This window comes from Mustela putorius, unplaced genomic scaffold, assembly GCF_011764305.1.
Source record: "Mustela putorius furo isolate JIRA1106 unplaced genomic scaffold, ASM1176430v1.1 tig00000129_pilon_pilon_pilon, whole genome shotgun sequence".
Taxonomy (NCBI): Eukaryota; Metazoa; Chordata; class Mammalia; order Carnivora; family Mustelidae; genus Mustela; species Mustela putorius.
In genome coordinates this window covers 3,281,782-3,298,312 of record NW_025421290.1, presented here as the reverse complement: position 1 = coordinate 3,298,312, position 16,531 = coordinate 3,281,782, and the positions used below count along the sequence as shown (strand labels likewise).

Here is a 16,531-nt window from a genome sequence, read left to right as displayed (position 1 = left end):
ATAATAAGGAAAACAATAAAGATAAATACCAAAATATTAATGGTGACCATATCTGAATAATTTAGTAGTAGTCTTCCTCAAAGTTTTGGTAATTTCCAAATTATGCTTCCCACCAAATTTTGTTTTTATAACAGCCTAAAAGGTGAGGAAGATACAACACAAGTTTTCTTTGTTTCTTTAAAAAGGAAAAAAAAAAACCCTAATCCTTAATAAAAAATTATACTATCTCTTAGACTCAAAATTTAGTGACACTACTTTGCTTTGTAGAAAAACATTAGCTAGGGCCACCTGTGTGGCTCAGCCAGTTAAGGGACTGCCTTAGGCTCAGGTCATGATTCCAGCGTCCAGGGATCAAGCCAGCTTTGTCATGCTCCCTGCTCTGCAGGAAGTCGGCTTCTCCCTCTTACCCTCCCCTCACCCTGCTCATGCTTCCTCTAGCAAATGAATAAATAAAATCTTTTAAAAAGAGATAGAAAAAGAAAAATATTAGCTAATGCTTAAAACAATTAGAAAGAAAGAAATTACATGTTATTTTGCCCACATTTTTATTTATTAATATTCAGGAATATTATGGAATAGATTCCATAATATAAGCCATATTTTCTATTAGTGAGCTTAATATTTCTACTATTACTGGTCCCCATCTATACAGATAACTGATAGATTCTTTGTTTAAAATTTACTACTTATAACACTCAAAATTTTTCCTGTGGAAAAACATAGGATTTCAGTCCCAAAAGATCAAATTTAATTATGATAGTTTGTTAAAAATATCATATATTGATTAAAGGATGATTTTGCAATGTATTATAGTTTAGACTGTACCGATAGTTTGAAAATCAATAGAGTTATTTTCATCCATAAATATCACTTTAAATCAGAGTTTCTCAATACTGACACTACTGACATTATGGACTGAAAAATTCTTTGTCATGGGGTGCTGAGTTAAGGATAGAGTGATAAGTGAAAAGGGTTTCTTATACATAAAAGATTGTGGAAGGAGGATTTGAGAGGCAGTGATTCATATCATTTACTGAACTATGTAAGAGTTTCAAGGTCTCTAGAATTCTTACAACCATGCTAGGGTTGTAAGGGACTGATTTAGGGGACTGAATTTGCCATGAAGATGGCTTCTGATTCCAGACAGGGCTTCCATCTGAAAGATCACAAAGAAAGCCTGGTAATAGTAGAGTGTCATATACAAAGTATATTTTAATAGAGACTATCTCTTTCAAAATTGCCTAGAGTGCAGGTAACAGTCATACATAAACATCAATGTTTGAGAACCATTACTTTAGAGTTTCCTAAGGTCTAAGCCTCTTTCTTAAGCATGCCAAGGAGCTCCAATTTTATCCATTTGTCCTAAAATAATTTTAGAAGGCTTCGGAACACATAACAGGATCACTAAATAGATTTGGAGATGAACCTCATGAAAAAATACAGTTCACAATAATTCGTGTGTATTTATTTTACTGCAACATCAGTCTGTTCAGTGATGTTTTGGTGTTATTTTGCAAGATCTAGGATTCAGAGCACCAAACAGCCTATCAGTGGTCCTGAATTTTAACTATGGAAACCTACCTCCAAAATAAAAAGTTACTCTATGCCTACTTAACATTTGTACCAGAGAACAATCACTGCAAATGAAAACAATTTATAACAAAGTCTGGTAATAAGAGACCTCCTGATAGTTCACCATCTCTCTATATCTACCAAAAGTAAAGTCTCCTTTAGAGCAGCACCATTACAAAAAGTAGGCCCAGATAAGTTGGGAGGAATCACAACACCTCTTTTGAGCATCTAAATTCCTTTTGAGTCTTTTCTTTTCAGAGATTACAGAAAACTAATGTAGGCTTTTGGGTCCTTCATATCAGTTCTAAATATCCAATGTAAATAAGAAGACATTGATAGATAAAAGAATAAAATGTTTTTCAGTGTGTATAAAAATGGGCAGCACAGAAAAGTTGGCTATTTATCCCAGATAAAAAATACTTGGGTGGATCTTTTAGTTGATTTTCCCTACATTTGCTAAGTAGGTCACTGCTTTTTTTAAAAAATGGGCTGGTTGCTGTGATGGTTAATTTTATGTGTCAATGTGGCTAGGCTAACAGTACCCAATCATTTAGTCAAACACTATCTAGGTGTTGCTGTGAAGACATTTTGTAGATTTGGTTAACATCTACAATCAGTCAACATTAGTAGAAGAGATTACCCTCAATAATGCAGAAAAGTTTCACCCAATCAGTTGCAAGTCTTAAAAATTGAGGTTTCTTTGAGAAGAAGAGATTCTTCCTCAATACTGTTCTATCAGTTCCTGCCTTAGTTTCCAGCCTGCCCAAATGCCTCTACACATTGAACTGGCCAGCCTCCACCCCTCACAACCCCACAATTATATAGCCAATTATCTTTCTCCCTCTGTGTTTGTATGTCTGCGTCTGTGTCTGTGTCTCTGCACATCTGTGTGTGACACCTAGTGATTCTGTAATTCTGGAGTACCCTGACTGATACAGAATTTGCTCCCAAGAGCAGTGTTTCTAGAAGAACAGAATTTTATAAATGAATTTTTCCTAATTTGTTCTGTGAATTCTGAAACTGGTTCTCATTCTGATTAAACTGAAAGGTACTAATGACTATGCTCCCAGTGGTAAAGAGAGCACTGATTAGATAGAGGCAGATGGAGAGTTATAGGGATATATCCTATTCATTCTGTTTTTCTGGAGAACTCTGACTTGATGCAGTGGCCTAATATCAAGATTGCAATCAAGTTTTGTTGGGATGGAAAATGGATAAAATGATGGAGGCAGACCCAGTTGCCTTTGATCGACCTTCCACATCCTCCTCCAGACTCTATAATCTGAGATACTAAAATGCTGTGGTAAAAGCCGTACAGGAAAGAAGTTTCAGAGAAGATCAATGAGGAAATTCCATTAAAGACAGTGTCACATGAATTATCAAAAATGGAAGTATACCATTCTCTTCCAGACTCTCCCCACCTAATATGCTTTCCTCATTCACCATCTTCAATTCCAAACTTATGCAGAAATGCACCAACCAGAGATCAAACTTTAACTCATCTTTGCTCCTTTGCTCAAAGGAATATAATCTAACCAGAAAAACTGAGACCTCTGAAGAATAAAACATCTACAGAAGAAAGACAACAAACTGAGCAAAAACGAAAGGTGAAGAAAATCAATGAACGAGTAAAAATACGAAGTTAAAATAAGTAAACAAAATATCCTCAAAGAGATCAGAAAAGTTATAACAACATGAAACAAGGTCAGATCTTTGTAAAAAGGGATAAAGTATTATATATAAAACACATAATAGCTGAAATGTAAATATCAAATATGAATTTGGTAGCAGAAAAAGCAAGTTACTAAGTGAAAGATAGGGTCAAGAAATTCTAGTGACTATCAGAAATAGTTAAAGATAAATAATATTTTAAAAAGGGTTAAGGATATAAATGGTAGAAGTATAAGAAGAAAAAACAAAAGAGAAAATATTTAAAATAATAAAAACTGGTAATTTCTAAGAATTAAAGAAAGATTTAAACTTCAAAAAGATTCTCATACACATTCACAAATCTAAATAAATTATAATGAAATTCAGAAATATCTAAAGTAACATGACAGTTCTCCAGGTTCCCAGAGAGAGTGGATGTGCCTTAAAACAACCATCAGATTGACATAGCAAATAATTGACACTGTCAGCAAGAAAACAGTGTTACATTATTTTCAAATTACTGGAGACAAATAACTCAAATAAATTAATGCCATAATTTTATACTAGCAAATTCTCATTTAAAGAAACACAGAAAATAAAAATGTTTTCTAACACAGTCTCAAGTTTTTAAAATAAAAGAACATACTTGAAATTCTACATGGAGGAAATAGTCATGAGGGACAGAAATAAATCCAAGAGGATTTTAATACATAAATGGTATGTAAGGATGAGTAATTAACTTACTGAACTGACTACTATCTATATACAGTAAACAAAAAATATTCAAAAGAACACATACCTAAACGCAAAATAATACCAAATGTATGGTTTTGGATATTGGGATAGAGAATGAGCAATCAGAAAATAAAATAAATTCATGCTAGGTATATAGAGAAGGCCTCTGACTTCTATAGGGTAGGCCTCTGACTCTTGGTTTAGGCTCAGGTCGTAATCTCATGGGTCATGGGATGGAGTCCTACTTTGAGCTCCACACTCTTCAGGGAGTCTGTCTGGGATGCTTGCTCTCTGCCCCTCCCCCACATGCATGTGTGCGTGCTCGGTCTCTCTCTCTCTCTCTCTCTCTCCCCCTCTCTTTAACATAAATAAATCTTTTTAAAAAAATCTTGATACTAAAGGAATGGAGGAAGACATGCAAGGAGAAATGAACCAAAGGAAGACAAAGGTAGAAGTTTTACTATTAAACCATCATAAAAAGACCTATAATATAAAGAATCCTTAAATATAAAGCTTCTGTAAATAAACAGTGGAGAAACTTTTGGGACCTTCACTTTTGTAAACTGTAACAATTTTCTTACAGGCCACAAAAATCATGAATCATTAAAGTAAAAAGAGTATATTAGGAATTTTTATATTCAGAGTATATAAAGAATTCTTGCATTTCTCTCATAAAGAGACAAATCCAATCAAAATACATGGGGCAAAATCTTTAATGGACTTTTCAAAAAAGGATATATAAAAATATCCAGTAAGCACATGAAGTACGTGCAACATCATTAGAAATCAGGGAAATCAATTAAAACACAAAGAGATGTTACTTCAGTTCTAGTAAAATGAATAAAATTAAAAAGATTGACAACACCAACTGTTGGCAAGGATTTGGAGCAACCAGACTTTTAAACCACTATAATCCATACAACTTTGTAAAACTTCAGCAGCTAAACACCTATTATATGACCAAGCAGCTTCACTCCCGGATACTTATACAAGAGAAAAGAACGCATGAATCAGAAGACCTCAAAAGGATGTTAACAGCAGCCTTATTCACATTTCTGCTAACTGAAAGCGACCAAATAAATGTCAACAGGAGAACGGATAAGTAAATTGTAGCATATACATTTAATAGATAATAAAGGTGGCAAATTACTACTTCATGCAGCAATATAGATGATTCTCAAAAATATTATCTTGAGTAATAAGACAGATATATTAATGAACTGTGTGATATCCCTTTGTGTGTCAGCTGCCTCAAGTGACAATTCCCAATAAGGCAGAAGCAACTTCATCAGACAGGGAGCAGTTGCCTCTGTTGGCAAGAAAGGCTCACCAGACTTTTGACTGCAGATACTAAGAAATATCTGAATCCACGGAACCTTCTCAGTTCACTTCGTACAGTCCTGCTCTTTTTCCATAGACACCCTAAACTTAAATAAGACATTTAGGGAGGCTACGAATTCAACTTCCTTTGGAATTCAGCAACCCAGAGGATTAGACTCTTGTTTCTGGTGCTTCATGTTAACATAAGCCTTCAAGGGTAAGATTCTATCACCAGGGATAGAAAATTTCTCATCTTGATAATTCAATGAGAAGAAATTTTTAAAGCTTTAAGCTTGTCATTTTTTTTCCTAAGTCTTCTAAAGGAGCTAAAAATATCCAGCCTATCCAACACACAGTCTTCATATTACTTAACAAATTCTTAATTCAAGATGATTCCAACCAGTAATATAAGTAAGTCATTCATAGCTGTGTACCATAGACAACCATTGGAACACTCTCTGATCTTAAATTCCAGAATCTAGAAGGATATTTACTATTACAAAATCCTACCTGATTGGTTTAGCCATCTCAGCCCTCTATTTTCTTGAGACTTTCTGACCTCCAACATCTCCAGGTAATGTTTACTCTATGAGTCTGCTTTTAGTACAAGAAAGAAGATCCATTTTAAGCTATTTAAACAAAAAGGGATTTATTGCAGGGTATTAAGTAGCTTAGAACATTTTTGGAAGGGCTGATGAGAACTGAGTATGAGCTGGTAGGAGTGAGCCAAAAGCCACCTCAAAGAATTAGACCTCCAAATGCTACTCTAGCCAAGATCGGGTGGCTGCCGGTCAAACTGGAAAGCGGCCATAATATACCCTCTGCTACGAAGTGCGTTTCCATTACACAAACTAGCTTATATGTGAGTGTTAAATTAGGTAATAAGAAAAGTATAGTATAAACATTGCATTGGTTTATAAGTGTTTTTCCCAGTTTATTAATCTTTCATACCAAATAACATCTGAAGGCCAGTCTGGTGCAGCAAACACCAATAGGTGGCACTCTCTCCCTGAACATACTGTTCACCCCACCTTCTTTCTCATGGGCTCAGTTTGCCAGGTGTTCTTGGAAGGCCTTAACGTATAATTTTCTCTTGTCTCTGTGTATGTTGCCCTGACTTCAATAACATAGCATAACACAAAGAATCTGAGGAACACATAGTCACCTTCTATCAAAATTCTGTTCAATAGCCTCTGTCAGAAGCCACGTTATTAAAATGAATGTCATTAGACCTGTCATTCTATTCATTTTTTTCAATGACACTTCTGATTGCTGGAACCTGAATCATGTTCAGAGCTAAAGTCATTTTAGCTTTTTTTTTTTTTTCCTCCCCCCACATACTAGAAAGCAGGGGAATGGTACTGAACCAACCAACCTAAAATATCTATCAAAGAGGGGGCTGTTGCCAGCTGGAACCAAAGAAATACAGAAAGTCATAAGGAAATAACTTACTTCCCCCTCCCCAAAAAAATCCACTAAAATATTCACAATAAAATGAGCAGGAAAATCTGCATTTGCCTCACTAAAGAATTTGATGCCATATTACTACCATATTGGTTATTTTTAAATGTTTTCTGGCCTCTTCTCTCTCCACAGCTTCCTTCAATCCTGAAAGAGCCCTTAACTCCAACAAACAAACAAACAAAGGTAGTTAGCAAGTAAGAGAAACTGGGCAAGAAAGAGAGATATCAAACCAACTCCTTATATTGCAGACTTCTAAGTTCAAGGTGAGGTTTCTCTACTAAGGAAGGAGAATATTTCAATTATATAAAGAGTTAAGTTTGCTCATGTTAACCAAAAGAAGTGTGGGATATATCTGATACTTCAACCAGAGCCAGGAGAAAGGTTTCTACATGTGGAAATCAGAAGACCTAGAGTGAGGGGAAAACATATCTTTTGCTTATAGCCTAATGTTTACATCTCATTCAATAAATGTCTTAACTTACCTTAGATGATATTTATCTTAATGAAAGAGTGTTTTCAATTCTTCATTTTTCTATAATATAATTATGCCACCATGGCCTTGATATAGCTTCCTTATGGGTAAAGTTTACTTGCCTTCATCTTGACATTGGACTTGAGCTGGAATTTCTTTGGTCAATGGGATGTTAGTAGAAGATATATAACTAGAGACTTGAAACGTGGTTGTGGAGTTTGGCTACCTTCCTAACACTGGTGATGAACCATGAAGAAAATGCCTTTAGCAACCCATTTTCTTTCAAGCAGGTCACAGAACAGGATACACAGTGATAGCCACATGCACTGGGTAATTGCTGGAGCCAGAAGATTGAGCATCATGAGGAACAGACCTGAACCCAGTCTGTCTGGAGTTGGGATCCTGAAGCCTAGCTTCTGGTATATAGCCCTACCCAGACACAATGTTGTCAATCCATGACTCATGCATGTGAAAATTATTTTTTCTATCTTTAAACCATGGAGTAGTTTGTTATATAGCATAACTGTAATAATAGCTGACTGATGCACATCAGTATTTCAATTAAATAATTTCATTTCTCGCCATAATACATTGTTATGACTCATCTACTTTATAAAATTAACATAATGTATTTGGGTAAGGAGCTGATGTTAAAATCACCGTGAGAGAAATAATTAGAAAATAACTTTTCATAAGTAAAAATGAGAGTAAGATTTTAGCACAACTGACAATATATTTTCTAACCTTGCACAAATTTTTCTTGCGTGTGCAGAGTATCTCCTTTTTGTTAGTTTGAAGACCAAGTGTAAATATCTTCACAAATAGAAAAATAACTGAACTAATAGCAGTAAATTTATAGGGGGATTTGTTGTTTACTGGGATGAATCTTACCAAAAACAGTCTTTAACTAGAACTCATATTACTTATGCCAATCATCAAAAATATTTATGAAATAAAAATATATACAAATTTCACATATAAGCTAAATTTCCTATTTTTTTTGATCTGTTATTACAATGCTGAGACATTCTTATTTTAATAATCATTCCTTTTTCAGAGATAGGAAGACTGAGGTCAAATTTTTTGCTAAAAAATGTTAGTAAACAAAGTTTGTTTACTACTTGAATCAAATATGCTCTTAATATGTTTAATAGATAAAATTGAAAACATTTAAAGATTTTAAAACTGTTAATATTATATTCCCCTCACCACTTTAAAACTAGCTATTTCAGCCACTTCCTAAACATCAGTACTCCACATGTGTCAAGGTGATGATGGGTAAAATATATCCTAAAATTTCTATCAAAGAAGTTCTTAGAAAAATCCTTCAACATAATAATACAATGGCTATCTTTTTTTTTTTAACATATAATGCATTATTTATTTCAGGGGTACAGTTCTATAAATCATCAGTCTTACACATTTCACAGCACTCACCATAGCACAGACCCTCCCCAATGTCCATCACCCAGCCACCCTATCCTCCCCTCCCCACCCCTCCAGCAACCCTCAGTTTGTTTCCAGAGATCAAGAGTCTCTTATGGTTTGTCTCCCTCTCTGGTTTCGTCCTGGTTCAATTTTCCCACCCTTCCCCCACGACACCCCCTTCCACCTCTCAAATTCTTCATATCAGTGAGATTATATGATAATTCTTTCTCTGATTGACTTATTTCACTTAGCATAATACTCTGCAATGACTATCTTTTTAAAATAAAAAACAACAAAACAGCCTAGAAAAATTAGTTCCTTCAAGAACATGAATGTTCTTTACTGTAAAGAAAATATTTTAAGGAAATTAATGCCACTAACACCTTTACTTCTGTCAATGAAACTGACCCAGGTGATCTAAAGAGAAAAAATATTTAACTCAGAAATTTACAAGCAAGTCATAAAGCCTAACAGGCAAATGGCTCCATATAATAAAAGCAAAGTAAGAGCAAAGGGACACAAGAATGGCAAGTTTTGTAGGACCAGTGTAACAGGTGTGTGTGATCTGAAAACAGTGAGGCCCTTTCCCTTTGAGATGTAACTGCAGCCCTGTCATGCTCTAGTACTCCACAAGGCAGTAGAATAATTGGAGCTAATATTGACTTGGACAGTTCTAGGGAATCTCTATTTAGCAACAGCTGTATGACTAACACGAACCTAATATTGTACAACCAGATAGACAGTGAAACAGCACATGATCTTTTGGTCATGGGGCGCTTGTTAGATAAAAGCGTCTATGTTGTTCATTTGAGTGCAGCCAGCAATTGCTTATTAGATTAACAATAAAGGGCTAGAGTAGAAACTACACGACATGGGATTGTAATAATCTTCCCTTCGACCCTACACAGATGTGTTAGTGTGGAGCATCCATCCATAGGTTAAAAGCCCATTTCTATTTCTTTGTGAAGTGGTGTATCAGTGCTTAGGATGAAAGAATTTAGGAACTAAAGGTCTGAGTGCAATTCTCCACTTAGCTACTTACTACTGATCTGACCTAAGACAAATATCAACTTCCCCAGTTGTAAAAGGAGAGAAACAATGTACTTTACTCAAGAGTGCTTTGCCATATGTCAACTAATAAATGTTAAGCCCATAACAGACTAACTCAGATGTGGTAAGCTCTTGAATATAGTTTTTCTTCTCTTTTCATTTTCAGTGCTATCATTAATCCATTTTCTTATGCTTTTTCTTAGTATTTGAAGTTTTTCTCACTTCATGTTTTAGACCACTTAATTAGAAGACATAGCTCATGTGCTCAGAAGAAAACACGAGATGGTCAGACATGATGACGAGGAGAGAGAGAGAAGAAGTGAATAAAGAACATCAGTGTAAGAGCTGTTAAGGTTTTTGTTGTGTTCAGATTTGCACTGATGTAGTAGTTCAACAAGTCTAGAAATCAATCAGTACAATTCTCTCATTAAAACCCAATAAAACATGTCTTGCTCTTCCTGACACATACAGAAGAAAACCACCATTATTGCCTGATGTAGATCAGTGGCTCTAAACTATATAACAACTATTTTCTAAAGTTCTTTTATTGCCAAAAGACATTCATAGAAAACATAACCTAAAACCACTCACTAGAATAACTCCAAAGTCACATGTTATTGATGCAAAATCGTACGTTATATTGATTCAGGAGAATCAAAGTAATGCTTTAACTGTAAAGGAAAGAAAACCTGATGTTCAGTAAAGTAATTGGCTACGATGTTGGCTATTAATGAAGTACTTACATTTTTGTACCTCCTTACAGCACAATTGGTGCAGGGAAATAGAAGAACATGGATGTGTGTGGACACTAAAATAAGGACTTTGTTAGGCTGACTAATAGTTGCTCTTTGTTGGTAAGAAAATAAATAATAATAATAATAACTAAAACTACAGACCAGTGATGTCCAATATGGTAACCAATAGCCCTGAATGGCTATGAAGCCCTTGAAATATGGGTCGGTGCTACTAAAGAACTGAATTTTAATGTTATTTATTTAAATTAAATTTACTTAAATTATACTAAAAGCTAAATCAGCATTAAGTTCCTCCATAATGTTTACATTGATTATGGGTTGAAATAATAATTGGGAGATATTATATGTTAAATATATAATTAAAATTAGATTCCCCAGGTTTTTTTGTTTGTTTGTTTGTTTTTTACTTCTTAAAATATGGTCACTAAGACCTTTTAAATCTATATTGCTCACATTTGTGGCTTGCATTATATTTCTATGGCACTGTGCTGCTATACAAACTGAATGGTAAACCCTTGAGGGTAGTAGCAGGATAAAATGAACAGTTAGAAAACTTCCTAATTTTTTTCAACATGTAATCTCTATAACCATGACACAATATTTCAATAATTAATTTCTACTACCTAAATTTATTTCTGCATTATAAAAATTAAATTACATATATATAATTTTAAAACAATCTTTATTAATGAAATTCAGTGAGAACCTTGAATTTTATCTATACTATTGAAGTTCAAAGTATGTTAAAAGGAATCTCATGTTTCCTCTGTTCTATAGACACATTGGTGGTAACACTTTCACCAGAATTTTTCCAAAATTACACTACAGACCTGTCAGCTGTCAAAATGTTATTGGAAATCTAGAGTAATTTGCTTCCAAAGAAGTGTATATGAGTCTTAGCAACATCCACAAGTTTTCCTAAGTAGATTGATTCAGAGTCCTTTGGCCCCAACATTAGATTTCAGTTCAGTTAAAAAATTCTAAAAATTTTGGCTAACATGTTCTTCATCTGCTTCACATGGATTAACTACTCAATCCATTTTTATATATTAAACCAAAATTCTTAAAAAATCTAATCATCCTCTCTTTAGTAGCCATTCAAATGAAAGCAACTTACTTGCATCTATCTAGCTTCTGCGAAGATAAAAGCTGTAAAATGTTTGGTGCAAAAAATAGTTTTAAATAATACATGTTTGTTGACAAATCTTATGATAATTCTGTACACTATGAAATTGATCATAAATTCTAGGATCCCATAAAAGATCCCATTTAACTTTGCAAACATATAAATACATCTACAAGAAAAGTCATCATTTTGAGATATGTGAATTGTAATGCCTGATTTTTTGTTTAATAAATCAAAAGTTATTTTAAATAAGAAAAAAATTAACACTGTACACTGAAAAGTCACCTTTCTTCCTAGTATAAACTCTAGTATCATTGCAGCTTACTCCTAATTTTATTATTAACACTTTACTAACTTTGAAATATTTCTTCAGCATCCCTGATATCAACAAAAAACATAATGAATTACGAAAGCACCTACAGCCATTAATGTCAACTTTAAACTCCCATTATACACCCATCACAGCTGCTATTGAAGCAGTGATATTTGGAAAGCTGATGTTTTCACATGAACTATTTTTAAGGGCTTTTTAGTTGACAATCTCTACGTATCCATTCTCAATAATTTTGAAAGTTCCATTCTCATCATGATTTTTTACTCTTTACAACCCCTACATATATATAAGCAGTAATGTTTCATTTTCACATAGAATACTTCTATGCATTGTATGAAAATTTGCCCAACTGCCATTCATTCCACAGCTGATTTTCAACACCTTTCACAATCTCATCAAGCCTTCTTGATAAAATATCATTGCTCAGTGAAACACAAAAATTTTTCCCATTTGAGCTTCTTCCTGTAAGTAAATATAACTTCTCAATCAGCTATAAAGATTTTCTTTAACATTTTTTATTTTACATATCTTATAATGCATTGTACTATTCTGTAAGAAATAATGAGGCCTTTCTTTCTCTGATTAGGGTATATTTAAAACAGTCTGGTCATAATAAGACCATTTTCAAACTTTTCCTATAAATTTCAGTAGGATGACAGGTCCTTGCTAATTGAGTCAGTGTGTTCATGTAATTTGCACTAAATTTAAGTGGTTTAAAGGTTTCCTTTAAAAATGTGTTTTTAATATTAAAGTTATTGGTCTACCTGGGTGGGTCAGTTGATTAAGTGGCCTCTGTGCAGGTCATGATTCCAGGGTCCTAGGATCAAGCCCTCATCAGGCTCCTTGTTCATGGGGAGCCTGCTTCTCTTTTGCCCTCTCCCTCTTCCCCTAACCCCCTTCATGTTCTCTCGCAAATGAAATATTTTTAAAAATAAATAAAAAATAAGTAAAATGTGTTGTTATATTAGAAAGATGAGAAATTGTTCAGTTATCGGACAGACTATAAAACCCAATGTTAAATAATCAACTGAATACCATTGATATATTTCCTTTATATTGACATGTTAAAATAAGGATATTTTTAAATTTTTATTTATTTTTTTAAGATTTTGTTTATTTGAGGCACCTGGGTGGCTCAGTGGGTTAGAGCCTCTGCCTTAGACTCGGGTCATGATCTCGGGGTCCTGGGATCCAGCCCCGCATCAGGAATCTCTGCTCAGCGGGGAGCCTGCTTCCTCCTCTCTCTGCCTTCCTCTCTGCCTACTTGTGATCTCTGACTGTCAAATAAATAAATAAAATCTTTAAATAAAAAAAGATTTTGTTTATTTGACAGAGAGCTATACAGTAAGAGAGGGAACACAAGCAGGGGGAATGGAAGAGGGAGAAGAAGGCTCCGCACGGAGCAAGTAACCTGATGTGGGTCTTGACCCCAGGAACCTGGGATAATGACCCAAGACAAAGGCAGATGCTTAATGACTAAGCCACTCAGGCACCCCTAAAATAGGGATTTTTAAAAATACAGTTATATAATTTCCATAAATGTAATAATTTTAAATACAAATTGACACAAGTATTTTTACATTGGTGACTCAAATATCACAAGCAACATTGTCATTGTAACCTAATCTTCCAAAACAGAAAGCAACCTCTGGCAAAATTTGATCAGAACAAGGGATAATGTCCCTTTAATTTATAAATGAATTCCAGAAACTTTTGGTATATATAAAACCATGGAAAATATTTTGTGTATACATATAATTGAGTTAGGTTTTAGACAATGAGAGACATTCGAAATGTGTCTTCAGATTGAAATTTTTTTATTATGCAGGATTTCTCTATGCTTTATAGCATGTATAACATTCTTGGTTTCTACCTAAAACAGCAGCACCTCCTAATAATTTAACAATGAAAGAAATGCCTGCTTCTCCCTCTCCCAGTCTCCTTACTTGTGCTCTGTCAAATAAATTAATAAAATCTTAAAATAAAAAAGAAGAGAAGAGAAGAGAAAAAAGGAAGAAATGCTTCCAATAAGTTTCCAAAATGACCACAAGGGTTGTGCCTTTCCCAAAGAGAGCACTAAGCAATAGAACAGTGAAATCTGCTACCCATATGCAAACTGTTGCAAACCATGTCTTCCACCTGCTATTTAGTGTATTTATTTATTCATTCATTTGTTTGTTTGTCAGACAGAGAGAGCGAGCACAAGCAGGGGGAGTGATAAGCAGAGGCAGAGGGAGAAGCAGGCTCTGCCATGAGCAGAGAGCCCTGACATGGGGCTCAATCCCAGGACTCTGAGATCACGACCTGAGCCAAAGGCAGATGCCTAACCAACTGATCCACCCAGACACCCCAGTGTCCTTTTATATTTATTGAGTAGTCTTTGCTAAATCTCAATCCCTTTCATAAAAGCAGAGGTTATTTAAAAATTAGCATTTGAAAGAGACTTTTGGGTTTGTCACAAAAAGGTATGGGGGAACTTTTTTTTTTTAAGTTTTATTTATTTAAGAGAGAACATGAGCAAGAGAGCAGAACAGGGGGAGCAGCAGAGGGAAAGGGAGAAGCAGACTCCCTACTGAACCTCAGGGGGTTGCTGAATGCAGGGCACGATGTGGGGCTCCATCCCAGGCACTGGGATTATGACCTGAGCCAAAGGCAGATGCTTAATGGACTGAGCCACCCAGGTGCCCCTGTTGCTGGGATACTTAGAACAAGTTCATGAAAATGAATTTTCTTGCTTGTGTTACATGAAATCTGTAATGCCAACTTCATATTTTTATACTATAATACAAAATACATAGACTCATCTTTATATATCTTTTAGACAAAGACAACAATTTTTAGCAAATTTTGCAGTGACCACTACGCATTTTAACATAAGAAAAATCAACACACCTTTCCTCTATGATACACATATAAAAAGGAATCACAGATGTGCTTCTGCAGGAAATATTTATGTCTTTGCTTCAAACAGAGGAAGGAAGACTAACATTTAATGTGTACCTCATATTGGCAAAAATATTAAAATAATTCCTTAATTCTTACAATAATCCCAAGTTGACTTTTTTCTTAAATGGGGGAAAAAGTCTCAGGGAGTTAAATTAGAGTGATGAAGGCTTAGTGAAAATCCAGTTTAGTTCAGTCTTTCTCCTCTACCGTTCTGTCCTCCATCTTGAATGCCCAGGAAGTGTTCCAAATTTTCCTTTTAAAAGGGCCCCTTATACTTATAATATTACAATTCTTTTTTCCCAGAATATCAAAATAATTTTGGAAGTGGTGTTTTAGTATATTTGGGGGTGGTGATGATGATGATTATTTGAACATTCTGCCCCTTTACTTACTGTCCTTTCATTCAAGGTGGCCCCTGCTGAAGCATCCAGCTATCCTTAATTATGTCCTCTTTGATACAATGAACACTGAGGTTATAGAATAAGTGATATATGCATATACCCCCTAAAATATGTTTGGTATAGTCTCTGGATTAGCAATATGGATTTTGAAGACAAAGCTAAGATTACTGTGTTTTATATTTACATGTAAATATTGATTTTCCCTTAAAAGGTAAATTTAAAAGTTGTACAACAATGGAAGGATTTTAAAGATCTCGATGATTTCATAATTAGTACTGTGGGAATATCCCCTTTAAAAAAAAAAAAAGATTTTATTTATTTATTTGAGAGAGAGTGAGAGAGAACATGAGAGGGGAGAAGGTCAGAGAGAGAAGCAGACTCCCCGGAGCTGGGAGCCCGATGCAGGACTCAATCCTGCAACTCCAGGACCATGACCTGAGCCAAAAGCAGTGGCTTCACCAACTAAGCCACCCAGGCACCCCAAAATCCCCTTTCTGAAGGCTCATCACAGCTATCCATGTCAACTAAATCTGTTTACTCTTTTTTAGACTATTGTTTCTCAGTATTTTTTTTTTTCTCCTGAGATCCTGCCTATAGCCATAGTTACTTTTGAATACCCATAAATTGTCCATTCCATCTGCATTAGTCTCATCGACAGGAACATTTATGATGGGCTAATTTGGAAGGGTACTTCTCATCTTCCTGTGCTCACTCGGACTTTCACCCCTCGCTTACTGTGGTGGCATTTCTTCTTGCCTTTGCAGAGACAGTCTCAGCCCAGCCAGGCTATTCATTAGTCCCCGTATAAACTAACATTTTTATGTGCTTGCTTCGGCAAAGATTTACCAATTTCTCTCACTGCTTTACTTTGCTAATTGGTCCAGTCAGTGTTCCTTCTCACAGCTTCTATCCCCATCATCTTCCTTTAAATTTTCCACCACAGAGTAATTTTCCAGTGTCCCAGAATAATTAACAAATCCTCCCTCTGATTCCACTATGGGTTCTCTAGGACCTAAAATGCTCCACATTCTATGCCTAGACAAAATTCTTATCCTTTAAGCAGGTAGAGCTAGACCCATTTCTGGGGCGGGGATGGAGGGAGATAAAATATTCCTGGCCTAGGCATGCTAGGGTAAATACCTGCTGTATGTCAGAGTTTGAGATTGTCTTCAAGTGGTGCCTGGCTGGCTCTGTTGGTGGAGCATGTGACTCTTGATCTCGGGATTGTAAAATTGAGCCCCATGTTGAGTATAGAGATTACTTAAGAAAAAATAAAAT

At 35.0% G+C, this 16,531-nt stretch overlaps 1 long non-coding RNA gene across 1 annotated transcript; it reads left to right on the top strand.

Moving 5' to 3' along the window:
• Positions 1-5,790: 5,790 nt before the first annotated feature.
• LOC101693867 lies at positions 5,791-10,145 on the top strand. Its single transcript, XR_001179304.2, has 3 exons — positions 5,791-5,851; positions 6,874-7,004; positions 9,926-10,145. It is a non-coding gene; the product is annotated as an uncharacterized LOC101693867 (long non-coding RNA).
• The last annotated feature ends 6,386 nt before the right edge of the window (positions 10,146-16,531 follow it).